This window comes from Petaurus breviceps, unplaced genomic scaffold (assembly GCF_028583685.1).
Source record: "Petaurus breviceps papuanus isolate PSGF00001 unplaced genomic scaffold, PetGlider_PUasm1.0 42, whole genome shotgun sequence".
Taxonomy (NCBI): domain Eukaryota; kingdom Metazoa; phylum Chordata; class Mammalia; order Diprotodontia; family Petauridae; genus Petaurus; species Petaurus breviceps.
In genome coordinates, this window is record NW_027186325.1 from 1185381 (window position 1) to 1200184 (window position 14804).

The following is a 14804-nucleotide window of genomic DNA, read 5'->3' on the forward strand; positions in this document are numbered from 1 at the left end:
CCAGTACTTCTTATCATATGACTTTTTCCCAAACCCTCCCTTACTTCCCAAAGCTGTCCTTCATATTCATTTCAATCTCATTTTATCCATAGAAAAATGTTCCCAAATCGGGACTGCAGGGAGATATTCACTCAATGTGATTTGTCTCAGGGAATGGATCTATTTAGAGTGCATTTGACATCTGCTGTAACAGATACCATATAATACCTGTTGCCAAAGACCCATGAACGCTGATTACAATGACACCTTATCTGCCATTGTCTTGCTCAAAAGACTATTCAAAAGCTAAAAGTTGTCAAAAAGTATATACTTGGTTAAATATGAGATACAGAATGATTTTTCTAGCTCTCTGTCAATTTCTAGCTATGAGACTATATGTAACCTAGTGCGCAGGCCAATGCTTAGGATCTTCACATACAAACAAGAGAGGACACTCAATCATAGACATAAAAGGAAAGCAACTCACACAGTCTTTTCAGACTTTGAAGGTTCTGCCACAGTGAACACCTTTTACTAATGCATTTTTTCTAAAGTATGTTAATAGACTAACCTCTAGATGCTATTTTAGGAACAATTTAGCAACACTAGCATGGACACATGAGTTTCACTTTGTTTTTATATGAGTCACACAGGAACCCTTGGAATGAGAGAGGTTGTTGCCCTCCTTAAAGCTACTGGTAGCAGCTACTGTTTTCCTACTTTTATTTCTCTACTTCCCTGGTATCCTAAACATTCACTGATCTACCTATCTGTAGGTACTAAAACATATGTTCATGGTGCATATTCTGGGACATGGTCATCCTTTCACAACCAGTCCATTACTGCCCCTCAGTCATAGTTAAGATGCAAGTCGTAGTATTATAGATCTAGAGCTAAAATGGCCCTCAGAAGCCATCTAAATCCAACCCCATTGTTTTACAGTACAGGAAACTAAAGTCCAAAGGGATAACTATGTTATTCTCTCTCTGTCTGTCTCTCTCTCTCTCTCTCTCACACACACACACACACACACACACACACAAACACACACACGCATACACACACTTCAGTGTTAGGATCGGAATCTTGTCCTCTACAAAGCCAATGTCCTTTCTATTGTCTCCCAATATTTCAGTCCCCATTGAGTCTATAATTTCACAGTATTCCTTTAAGATGCATTTGCTTTTGCCATGAAGGAAGTTGCACCACAAACAAGAGAAAAACAGAAGAGGAAAATGAATAAAGAAAATGAATAGGCCAAACTTTCTTTCTTAACTTGCTTCTGATTTGTCAGACCTCTGCACCTTACCCTTCCTGGATAGAAATGTTGTAAGCTGGAGGTGACTCAGGCTCCAGCTGGGTGTAGGATTTAGTCATTTCCCACTGGGAGTAGAGTAATATTTTTAGATGGCAGACAGTTATTCCCCAACTAAGCTGGGTACAAACACAGACCCGTTTAATCAATGACTCACTGCATTGAATCCTTATTATTCAAATGCATCGTGTCTGAAAACAGCCATTGTCCTTGGCTCTAGTATTTACTCAATCTGCACACTTTACCTTCTGAATCTGTCATATCCAGTTGCTAAGGCAATGTGCATTTCTAGTCATAACTATCCTGTTATGATGGCACAGGCTGAAATTGGCATTTTTCAAGGAGTAAATCTGAGGTTCCCCAGAAGGAAATTAGAATGAATTGCATGGTGAAACATGTCAGAAAGGCAATCGCATAGAAGTATTAAATATGCTTAGCCCTAGATGTCCAAGTTAACAGTGGATACTGATCTCAGATATTAAAATACACTGAGCTCTGCACACTTACTATACAGATTGAGGCCTGATGAGGTTAGAAACTCAAAGTCACTGTCAAAAACTTCCTTCTAATTTCTGCAACTCATTCCTACTGGCAAATTATTATACCAACAACTTCTGACAGCATTATAGAGACTGCAGTTTCAAGAAATGGTAAGCAATATTCTTTGTGATCATAATTTGTGTGAATATTCAGGTGACTGCTATCATGTATTAATATTAGAAAGATTAATAGGGAACAATGGGCACAAAAATTAGAAGAATTACGAAAATACTTCTCGGCTGACAAGAGTCCACATCCATTTGCTTCACAAAACTGCCTGACCATGAAAGGTACATTACAGTAGCCTGGAATTTGTTAATAAGTTTTCCTTGTGCAATCCTGTTGAGCTGTTTCAAGGTTCCTCTCTAAAAAAAGATGACTCATTCACCTACCAGGAGTTAGCCTTTGTGACTTAAAGGTCTGTTCCTATTGATCCAGAATCTCCACTGATTAATTCCTTTGGGATGTAGATTTATGCCTGGACGGAACATTAGAGATATTTAATTACAAAGCCCTCATTTTACAGATCAACAAATAGAGGCCCAGAGAATTATGTGACTTGCTCAAAGTAACACAGGTGGAGAATGACAGAATTTGCATCTTCATGTAAGTCCTGTGGCATTTTGAAATGTTATATAAAAATTGGTTAAATGTGGGATGGAAAAGTGTCCCCAAAATATACAAAATTATGGCAAAACTAGTTTGCAATATTGTATAAGTTGGAATTTTAAGGAGGCTTTTAGATAGAATAAACAACCTTCAAATCCACACTCATCCAACAAAAACTATTCCAAGTAAACCCAAGATGGACTAGAGTAGATGCAATTTTAACTCAGTGAATACCTTTGGTCCTAATTAGCACATTACCCAATGTAATTTCTTAAAACACAGTAAGGGTCTAGCTCAGGATGGGGAGCCTACAGCCTAGAGGTCACATGTGGCCCTCTAGTTCCTCAGGTATGGCCCTTTGACTGAATCCAAACTTCATAGAACAGGTCCTCTTAATAAAACTGTTTTGTGCTGTAAAACTTGGACTCAGTCAAAGGGCCATACTTGAGGACCTAGAGGGTCACATGTGGCCTCAAGACCACAGATTTCCCACCCCTGGTCTAGTTTTTATATCACTTATAAAGGGCTATCTGCTCTACAGTGGAAAGATCACTGGTGTTAGAGTGAGGAGTCCTGGCTCTGTCATAGAATAACTGATTTTAGACAAATTGCAACTTCCTTGGGTCTCATTTATATACTGAAATTGATCTATGATCTCGTTAATTCATCAGTCTTATGAAATTTTTCTCTGTGTACTTCCATAATATCCTCATAGGGAGTCTCCTCAATGTGCTGGATGTGATCTTCAGTTTCTTCTTCACATTGTGATGACACCAATGGAGCGCATTGGCTGAATATGTCATTCTTACCAGCCTGTACTCCCTTCTTTTGATATGACACTTTAATGATACACATACACATATGTGTGTGCATACATATACATATGTGTTAGTATATATGTCTGTGTGCATGTACACATATGCATTCATTCTTTCATTCTTTGAAATTACTCTTTTTCATGTGGCATAGTTTTCTCCTTAGAAGACAGTGGGCTCTTCAAGAACAAGAACTGGCTGTTGTTGGTGTTGCTGTTGTTGCTGTTATTCTTCTTCTTTATCTTCTTCTCTGTCTCCTCTTCCTCCTTCTCCTCCTCCTTTTCCTCCCCTCCTTCCTTCCTCCCTTCCTCCCCAACCCCTCTGTCTCTGTCTCTCTGTCCCTGTCACTCTCTCTGTCTCTCTCTCACTTAGCACAGTGCCTGGCACATAGTAGGTGTTTACTTAATGTTAGTTGATGAATTGCCTCTGATGAAACGTGTCTCTGTGCTATATGTATGACCATGTGCCCTTTGTATGATATTCATTTCTGAATCTTTGAAGACAGTTTTATTTCCTATCTTACTACCATGGAGATACACAGGTATAATGTTAGTATTAAAGAAATGGTAATTAGCTTTCAAGAAAAACTTGGTATAATGAAGACAGCCTTTTAATTTCCTGAAAACAATTCAACCCGCTTTTCTCTTCCTGTTCAACTGGGTCCCAATAATCACCCATCTTAATGCATTTTCAGAGACACATATTAATAGGTACGCTCTATAGGGTCCATCCAAATGCATATTCAAATAGGAGTAAAAATGGATAGAATTCATCTACTTGATCTTTCCAGTGTAGATAATCAGGTCAAACTCCTTTGAGCTATAGATTTTGAACAAGAAGCTCTGGAATATTCTGGGGTTCAACTTATTCTCCCCAATATCATCTGACAAAACAACAAAAATCCCAAATTAGGAGCATTTGGAAGACTACAACATGCATAGAAAATCCATCTTTCACTTGGTCTCATATATGAACAGAATTTCATCTATCACATTGGTCAATGGACATGTCCAGCATATATCTCTCTGTTATGCCTCAATATATGTTTATTATCAGAGGGGCACTGAACAGATTTGAGGTTCTTATTTATCTTTGAAGGAATCTTAACCTGCTTTTCCCCACCTAGTGTTCTAATCAAGGATGCCTTCAATTAATGTATATATGATTCTCATAAAGATTTTGTTTATTTGGGAGAATATACACATACAGACAGGTACCAATTAGTGTGAACATTGAATATTGTGATTTCATCACATTATTCAAATTTTCACTAATAGAGGCAGAATTATATTTAAAATATAATTTTAAATTTGTTCTAGCTCAATGGAAATACGCAGTATGAATTCGAATAATTCCACTACTTAATGGGATTCATTGTTCACACTAATCAGGACCTTGCTGATTGGGAGTTAACTGTTGCTCTCTAAGTTTCCTTTATTTCCATATTAATAAAGATCAAGATCTTTTCCAATTCTTTAGTTTTTTTTAACACCCCCTCTAATGTGGATCTCCTCTTTATGCACTTACTCCAATTTAGTTTTTTTTTTTAATGTTCCTATTAGGGTCACTTCTGCCTTCTATAAAGCATATTCTTGACTATGATATTAGAGTCCAAATTTGGTGATTTCACTGCCTTTGATGGAGAGAAGAAGTTTGTCATAATAGTGTCTGTTATTCTTTTCCATTTTTCTTCTGTTTATACTTTTCCTTTCATTTTCCTCCTTGAATACCCTTGAGATGACTTTGCTTATTTGGATATCTTCCCAATCTTTCCTTAAATTCTTTTTGTCCTCCACTGCCTCTCTCTGTGTTATGAGAAGATCCTGCTCCCCACAATAATCCACCATCCTTCTTGGTAAGATGTTAAAATAAGTTTGTTGCCTAGCTTAGCATTGCTTTTGAAAGCCATCTTTTTCTGTTTGGCAAAAAAGTCAGACTAACTGACTAAGGCATTTTTCCCCCTTTGATCTTTTTGCTGTACCAACTAATTTATCTTGGCTATATTTCTTTATAAAATGTTCGGTTACTGTTGAGGTCATTTCTTTCATTCATTTCCCATTTTAAAATGTTTATTACTTGTTTAAAAAATTTAGGATTAGGTTGTTTCAATTGTATAACATGTTTTTGTCTTTATGGATACTCTTACTGTTGTTTTTACTAAATTTAATCTTAGTGCTAACTATACATAGATAACTGACTCAGGGATAAGTCCCACCTCAAAAAATAAGTATTTTCCCATTGCCTGTCATGACAAAATTTCTTGCATTTTTAATGCTGTCATTTAACATCCATCCTTTACAATGCCTAACAATTTTATTATTGAAGAAAGTGCTCATGGTAGACTTGAGTTTTCTTTTTTGTGTACTTTTTCCTTGAGTTCATATCACAATCTCTTGGTCTGTCTCATTCCTTATTCCTCGAGAAATGCTTCCTTATAAGATGCAAAATTATCTTTGTAGAAATTATTACTACTTCATCCTCAGCAACAAATTATTTTTTATGTATTTCTTAGTACATTTGGTGTATAATTGTTATGGCAATGTGAATTTAGGATCTTCCCTGCCCCTAGGCCCTTTGATAGGCTTAAGTACACCTGGAGCCTGTGGCCTGAGGCTTATTTTTCAAGAAATACTTTGTGATTGGGCAGTGGGTCAAGAGGGTTGTGACATTTTCTGAGCCAGAAGAAGGCTATATAAACCCTGATGTGAGGCTTTGTTTTGGGGGCTCACTTTGAGAAGAGTTGTTTGATTTAACCAGAGGAGACCCTGGGCAGCCATCGAGCCCCCCAGCTTTGAAAACCCAGATGTTGATGCTTTCCTCTCTGGTAACTGACTAGGTATGGATGTAATGGTCAAGACAGTTGGAGGCCTGTCTGCTTGATCTGTTTCTCTGTCTTCTTGTAACTTCTGCTTGTAACCTGTCTGTATACTCTGAAGTTCGGGTGCTGACTTTTTCCCCTGAACTAGGTAAATGATATGTCTGATTGATTAAAGCAAGATTGTTAACCCATTTTGAGTTGCTTTCCTTTAGAAAAGCAGATCTGACAAACTGTATTGGCAGCCACACTGGGTATGGTGGGGTGCTTGCTGCTACAATAATCAAATCCATTCTGCCAAGTTTCCCCACTCCCATCTGTGGTGCCAATGCAATATTCACTGTACCCATGATCACTATAAATATATCTGCATAGTTCTCTAGCACAAAATATAACAAACTCTCCATATAGAAGATAGAAGCAAAACATTTATCCAGACATCAAAAAAACAAATCCCAAAACCAGTAAGCTGATTCCATCATAGCAGCAAAGAAGTTAATAAGCCATAACAGCACAGGGAGCCACACCATCCTTTAGCCTTTCCACAAACCAACAACAAACCAGCATTTACTCATAAGTGTTACTGACTCCCTTGGATGTGTTCTGTCCTCCTCCCAGGCTACCTAGTTCTGACTCCCAGCTTCCTGTGGGCTCTGCTCTACTCTTCAGCAATCTCATCCCATCATAGGATCCATGTGATTACATTTGGCCTATTAAGAGCCAGAGTTCATTTTCAAAGCAGGGAAGGTCTTCAAATTCCCTTAGGCTTATTAAGGGGAAGAGAAGATCTTCAAATTCCCATTACCATTACACCATCCCGTCTTTAAAGGTGTATCTGTGAGCCACTTTGCTATTCAGCCCCAGATTCTTTCTTTCTTTGCGTTTTGTTTATAAGAAAAACGACAAGACTGATGTAATTAATTTACTCCAGCACTATATCTACTTGTTGCTGATTGGACAAAGATTTCATATTTAGAGAACCAATATTGAAATTAAAGTTTAAATGGTCCTAAAACTATCATACATACTATCCTTTGCACCCTTTTCTCCTCCACACTGCCATCATTATTGTAGAAGCAGGAGCTTCAAAGATCTCAGGGAAATTTGTCTATATCTATATGTGGTTCCATAAGTAGATTTATATGATAATTGTGTAACTATAGATTTATCTCTCCTCATCCTGCAAGATGTTGACAGAATAGAGGGAAAGGAGGAAGAGGTTGCTAACTGCTTTAGCCCATCAATAAACTATGATTTTAATATTGGAATTCAAAATTTACATTCAGGAATTTTGTACAATGAAAGCTAAATCGTATAAGTTCATATAAAAAAACAATTATAAATATATACATATATATATAAAAACACAATACAGATACACGCATACACATATATGTGTATATATGTGTGTGTATATATGTATATATATGCTTTTACTGGAAACCTTATACACATACATTCACTGTGTATTGCATTTTATGTGTGTATAGACATCTACATCTATCAATATATCTACATATATAAACATACATGCATATATACATATACACACATTTATATATGCACATACACACACGTGGATATACACAAACACATATGTAGTGATATCTCTCTCTCTCTATCTATCTATCGTGTTATAGTTATTGCTTGCCCTTTATTTCAAAGAAGGCCAAAGACATCTCAGAGTGATGTCTTGAGTCATGTTTGAATTGGATTTATGTAATTAAGGCAGAGTTGCACAAATTCATCAGCCTCACTGTGTTCTGGAGACATCAAAATCCTGTGGCAAGACAAAAATCATGTCAACTGGCAGTGATCAAGGATTCAGTGGATGACCTTGGCATCTTTGATGTCTGACCAAGCCCTAAGTACTCCACAGAACCTTCTTCAGCCTCCTTCATGGTCATTGAAACAAATTGTTCTCATGAGCCCATTCTTCCAGAAGAATCTTCTATTCTTCACATACTTGGCAGTAGACATCTTCCTCAGTCACCTACAGGTTTGAAGATGGTCCATTACCCCCAACCTGATTTAACCCATCTGTTGAGATGGTTTTACTGAGATGTGGCCACTGCACATTCTACAGATTCTTGGGGCTGCAGGTGAGAGTTGGATGAACATCAGCACTCAAATTGGACGTACATATAATAATTGATGCATATGGGTGTATACATACATATACAACTTTAGATACACTTTTTTTGGTGTGTGTATATATCAATGATATGATTTATATATATTCTCTCTCTCCATCTCTGTTTCTCTGTCTCTGTATCATCATCTACTAAAATTTCACATATATATATGTATGTATATATATACACACACATACATATATATGTATGATATCACATATATACACAATATTATATACAGTGTATGCATGTGTGTATATATATTTATGCATAGTGTGAGGATATATATGTATATATATATATACATACACATACTCTATATATCTGCATGCATGTGTGTATATCTATATATCTTCTATAGTAATGATGGTAGAGTAGAAGCAAAAAGGAGGATAGCAAAATAAAAATGACAGTATGGCAGTTTTGTGAACAAGAAAATTTTCATTTGACTCTTGAGATACTTATCTTGATACCTGAGATACTTAACTTGTGATGCTTATATGTCTCCTATACACAAACATTCATATATGTCACACTCATATGTATGTTTGTGTGCATAAAACAAGTCACACAAGGCACATATATCTATACATACAAACACACACCCATTTATATAACATTATATGTGGTGTGTGTGTGTATGTGGGAGAGAGAGAGAGACAGACAGACAGACCATACTATAGAAGCATAATAAATAAAGATTTATATCTATAGGTATGGATCTATATCTAAATAGAGTTCTACAAGTAAATTTACATCATATAGATTATATGTCCATATGTGTGTATGTATGTATATGCAATATGCACACATATAAGCATGCATACATATATAGATATACATATATTGCTATGCTATGCTATGCTACCTATATATTAATCTGGGCCGTCTGCTCCTGCGCTTACATTACAGGAGTTGAAAGAAAAGGGTAGGGCGAGTTAATAGATTTTAGACCATCATAAAATTTAATTTGACTATTGATATTCCAAATCTAAATTCAGGAATTTTCTACAATGATCAGCTAGTGTATATATTGCTGTAAAAGCTAAATTGCATAATATGGACATATTTGAATATATGCATAATATACATAATATAAATATGCAAGTACACATATACATACATTCATAAGTGTGCTATATTTAGTACACTGGAGATATGTGGTATATGTAATCTTTCAATACTTATATTCAATTATTAAAAAAACCTATTATATCTACCTATGCAATAATCCACAAAATATGAAATATAAAAGAATGGAAATAGAATAGTAATTTGTCCCCATACTCTTTCCATTGACCTGCATTGATGAAATATCAGAATGAGAATATAGTAGTAGATATAGTTATCATTATTCATCACCTTTGGTATATGTAGAGTGCTTTAAGGCATACAGCATGCTTTCCATATATTATTTCATTTGATCCTCACAATATGTTTACAAAAATATACACATACAGAGACACATACCTATTTGTGTCTAATGGTAGCAATTTCTAGGGCAGGGGGAGGGAAGAAAAAGAAATTTACATGATGATTTTGCTGAATATTTGAAAGAAATAAGTTGCGCATAGTAGATTTGCAGTTTCACATAAAGTCATCTTTTTTATTGTACTATATATGGGAATGCTTGTTTTATTCCATAAGTTAATAATAAAATGAACTTTAAAAAGTGGTTATATTACTTTATTTCTAAATTATATTCCAGACTGATAATTCTCTGCTACCAGGACTCAATACTTTAATGAGGCTTTTAAAATTTGGGTTTGATCTTGCTCTAAAAGGAAGTGGGTATGTAATTCTCAGGAGGATTTTCAGTGATGGAGTGAAACACTGAATGTTTTCAGGATGCCTAATGCCAATTCTGACCTTGACCCATTGCATGCTAAGCTGGACAAGGCAGTGATGAAAGGTCAATGAAACACAATTAGGGTTACAGTAGTGAATGCCAAGAAAAAATGAAAAATCATTCTTTGTTTTTGAATGAAAATTTAGTGTCAAGGACATGTACTGAACACAGGTATTTTTTGTGAGTTATTATAGTGACAATTATTGCAGACCAGACCTTCTTGACCTGGCAGCCAACAAACAGGAAAGAAATGAACAAGATCTTGTTCCAGGAAGACATGAAGAAGAGGAAGTCACCTGCAGCTGCCAAAGAGCGGTGGGCCAGATATTTTATTTTTATCTTTTTAATTTAGCAATAAAAATTACATATGCAATGGATCTTCATTACAATGTGCTCCCTTCATTTTAGTATAACATTCATTAAAGATAATGTAATAGGTTACACCAAATTTTGAAGGTTTTATTTTTCAAAGTTAAATCTATAAGAGTTTCTCTGTATGTGAGTATTACATGCATTAGAAGAGTCCATTAAAGAGATTCTTTGTTTTCTGATTTTTTTCTTCATTAGCAAGGTCATTCACCTGAACATAGGATTTCTGCTTCTTAAGAACTTGTCTGTCCCTGCTGCTTATTTCTCACCTGAAAGCCTCATCTTCCATATGTGATTTCACAATAGGTTGCTTTAAAGGTGATTATGTCATAGCAATGAAACCCATTAGTAACTAGAAAAACCATATGGGATGAAAAAGGAAAAGAAAAAGTAAAAGAAAAAGAAAAGGTGGATTTGACCTCAGTCAAAAACAGGGTTATAAAAACTTTCAGACTTTATTGCATAGCACTTTTTTCTAACTCTCTGAAAACCTTATTGTGTATTGTTCTGGATGATGATGATGATGATGATGATTATGATACATTCTTACATCACTTTAAAGGAAACAAAACATTTTACCTATATTGTTGTATTTGCACGTCACAACAATCCTATGATTTCTAGACATTTTTATCATATTTTTATATGTGGACAAATAGGTGTAGAGAGATTATGTGTTTTTCCAAAAAAAAAATTCATAAGTAAGTATCATAAGCAGAATTTGAATCTAGCTATTTCTTTTTTTTTTCCACAAGAAGCTTTCAGTCTTTTTCATTTAATAGTATTTTTTTCAAAGTATATGTAAAGATAATTTTCAGTGTTTGTCCTTGTAAGATTTTTGTTTTGTTTTGCTTTGGCTTTTTGGAGGGCATTTGGGGTTAAGTGTCTTGCTGAAGTCACATGGCTAGTAAGTATTAAGTGTCTGAGCCTAGATTTGCACTCAGGTCCTCCTGACTCCAGGGCCTGAGCTCTATTCACTGCACCACCTAGTCACCCCAAGTAGCATTTCTTTCTTTCTTTTTTTGGGGGGGAGAGGCAGGGCAAATGGGGTTAAGTGATTTGCCTAAGTCACATGGCTAGTAAGTGTTAAGTGTCTGAGGCTAGACTTGAACTTAGGTCTCCTGACTCCAGGGCCTGTGCTCTATTCACTGGGAGACCTAGCCACCCCCTCCTTGTAAGATTTTGAGTTCCAAATTTTCTCTCTCCTTTCCCTCCACCCCTAAGACAACCATAAAAACTATTATGGGAATAGAGAACATCAGGATGCATGTTCAGAGGAGGATATTGAAGTAAAGAAAATCCCAAAGAGGAACATCAAATGGTCAACTGCCCCAAAAGAATTTATAGAAAATCTTCAAAAAAGACTTTAAAAATCAAATAACAGAGCTGGAGGAAGAACTAAAAAAAAGTAAAAATAATACAAGATGAAGAAGAAGACTATGAAAGGAAAGTCAACCAATTAGAGAAGGAGATCCAGAATCTTAAAGAAGAAAATGACACCTTGAAAACTAGAGTTGGGCAAAGTGAATCCAGGGAAATTGTAAGAGTTCAAGAAATATATATATTTTTAAAGCAATCGGGGTTAAGTAACTTGCTCAAGGTTACATGGCCAGTTATTTCTGGGTGTGTGCTAAGTATCTGAGCCCATATTTGTTCCCCAGGTCATCCCAGCACTGGAGCCAGTGCTCTTACTAGCTGAGCCACCTGGCCACCACTAGAGTTCAAGAAATAATTAAAGAAAATAGGAATAATGAAAAATAGAAGAGAAAGTGAAATATCTTATAGGAAAAACAGATTTGGAGAAAAGATCAAGAAGAGAAAACAAAAAATAATTGGAATAACTGAAATTTATGATAAAAATAATATCGATACAATAATACAAGAAATAATTAAAGAAAATTATACTAAAGTATTAGAACAATGGGGGAAAGTAGAAATTAAACAAAAACATTGACCACCACTTAAAAGAGATTATATAAGGAAAACTCATAGGAATATTATAGTCAAATTCTAAGCCCCCCCCCAGCTCAAGGATAAAATATTAAAAGCAACAAAAATAAAACAATTTAAATATGATGGTGTCACACTTAGAATCATACAAGACATAGCAGCAGAGACATTAAAGGACTGTAGGTCTTGGTATACTATATATTGAACAACTGGGAGTTGAACTGAAAATATCATACCCAGAAAAATCAAGCATAATCCTGAATGAAAAAAAAATGGACATCACTTAACCCCAATTGCCCTCCAAAAAAAAAAACAGCAAAAAAAAGACCAAACCGAAAAAGTGGACATTTAATCAACTCTCAGATTTTGAAGACTTTGTTTAAAAAAATCCAACTGAACTTGATTGAAGATGTGATATACAAGAGCCAAGATAAATATAATGTATATTCCAAAGATTGATTATAAGGGATCCAATAAGGACAAACTGTTTATGTTTTATATATGTAAAATATAAAATGTATGTCTAAGTTTCTTAATAATTGGATAGCTCATAAGAAAGATTGGGGTAAACCTGAGTATGATACATACTTAAAAAGTAAAACTTTTAGGAACAACTAAAAAGAGTAATTATTTTATACAAATGAGGTATAAGATGAAGAGTTGATACAAAGGAATTAGATGGGGGAGGAGGACTGGTAGTTCTGGTAACTTATTTTCATCAGAAATGGATTTAAGAAGGAACACATATATTTAGAAGCATATAAAAGTCTCCTAAATTCAGAAGAAATAAAATGGCAGGGGATAGGGAGAGGAGGGGAGGACAAGGGAGGGATCTTTAGAGGGGAGGGTGAGGGAATAGCTAAAAGGTAAGTATAGAAGGTGTTTAGATTTGGGGAAATGTGTAGATAGGGGAGGGATGCTTGGAGGGGGAGGTAGGCAAGTAGTGGGAGGGCAAGGTAGTGGATAGAAGTAAAGTAGAGGAGACAGGAGGGATAGGAAACAAGATATATGCACAAACATAAAAAAAAGATCAGGGTCAGAATTTGTTTGGGAATGTATATGTCTATATATGTATATGTGAATGTATATATTTATAGCTATAAAGAAACATATTCACACTTAATTGTAGCATTTGGTGGGGGGGTTAGTAAAAAGGCTTACTGCAGAGAACAGCAAAAAAAAAAAGAAATTACAAGGAAGCAAAGATGCACAGTTCTCAACACGTGTATTATTTATCATACAGGCTTTCCTGAAATGAAACTTATTACATATTTTGAATCCTCTCTGATGTTCTGCTGTGCACATGAAATGTTTTCTTCTTTTGTATTTTGCATATAAGTTCCAATATTTAAGTTTATGACGTTTCTGTTTCTGTTCTCTATTCTGTATTTGTGTTCTGGTGTATAAGTAAAAAAAAAAATAAAGAAAAAAGGGAGGAAGGGGGGAAAAGCACAAAATAAAAAGGGTATAGCAGAGAACAAAAGAAAACCCACAAGGAAGCAAAGAAATGATGGACAGCTTTCAACCTAACACATATTGTTTAATATATAGGCTTTCTTGAAATGATAAGTTATCGGTCTATATTATGAATCCTCTCCTATGATCTGCTGTGCAAATGATGTTTTTTCTTGTTTTATTTTATATTTAAGTTTATAATGTTTCTTTTTTCTTTCTTTTATGTATTTAAGTTTTAGTATTTGTTTGAAATACAAAATGAAAAAAAAATAAAAGAACATTATGAAGACAGATGTAAAAAAAATGTCTTTTGGAATTGTCTTGGAGTCAAGCTATTTCTAATTCCAAAACTACCACTTCTTTCACTGTCATTCACCTAGAATTCATTGAGATGAACTGAGTCAAAGAATTCATCATCTTTTCTTTACCTGCACCTTCTTTAGGAAGAGAGTGTAAAAAGAGATATTATTTGAAGACAGAGGGCCTCAGTTCAAATTCTAGCTCTACATCTTACTAGCTGTACGACCTTCTACAAATTACTTAACATTTGTAGATCTGAATTCCTTTCCTTTTTCTTTCCTCTCCTCTCCTTTCATTTCGCTTTTTGGAGGGGGGAAGGCAAGGAAATTGGGGGTTAATTGACTTGCCCAAGGTCAACCAGCTAGTAATTGTTAAGTGTCTGAGGTCACATTTGAATTCCTCCTGATTCCAGGGCCATTGCTCTTTGCACCATGCCACCTAGCTGCCCCTAGATCTGACTTTCTTGATCTGTATAATCAGGAGTTTGAAATGAGTGATTCCTAAGATCTCATCCAGCTCTCAGTCTATGATCCTATTATCTGAAGAGTTTGAGTATGAGAGAAAAGTGTCCATACTCTAGGTGCAGGGTTACCTGGTATGTATATTTTCCTGTATCTCCTTAAGGATTCAGTTACTAGAGTAAGAATGAGCCTGGGGATTAGGTCATTTTGTC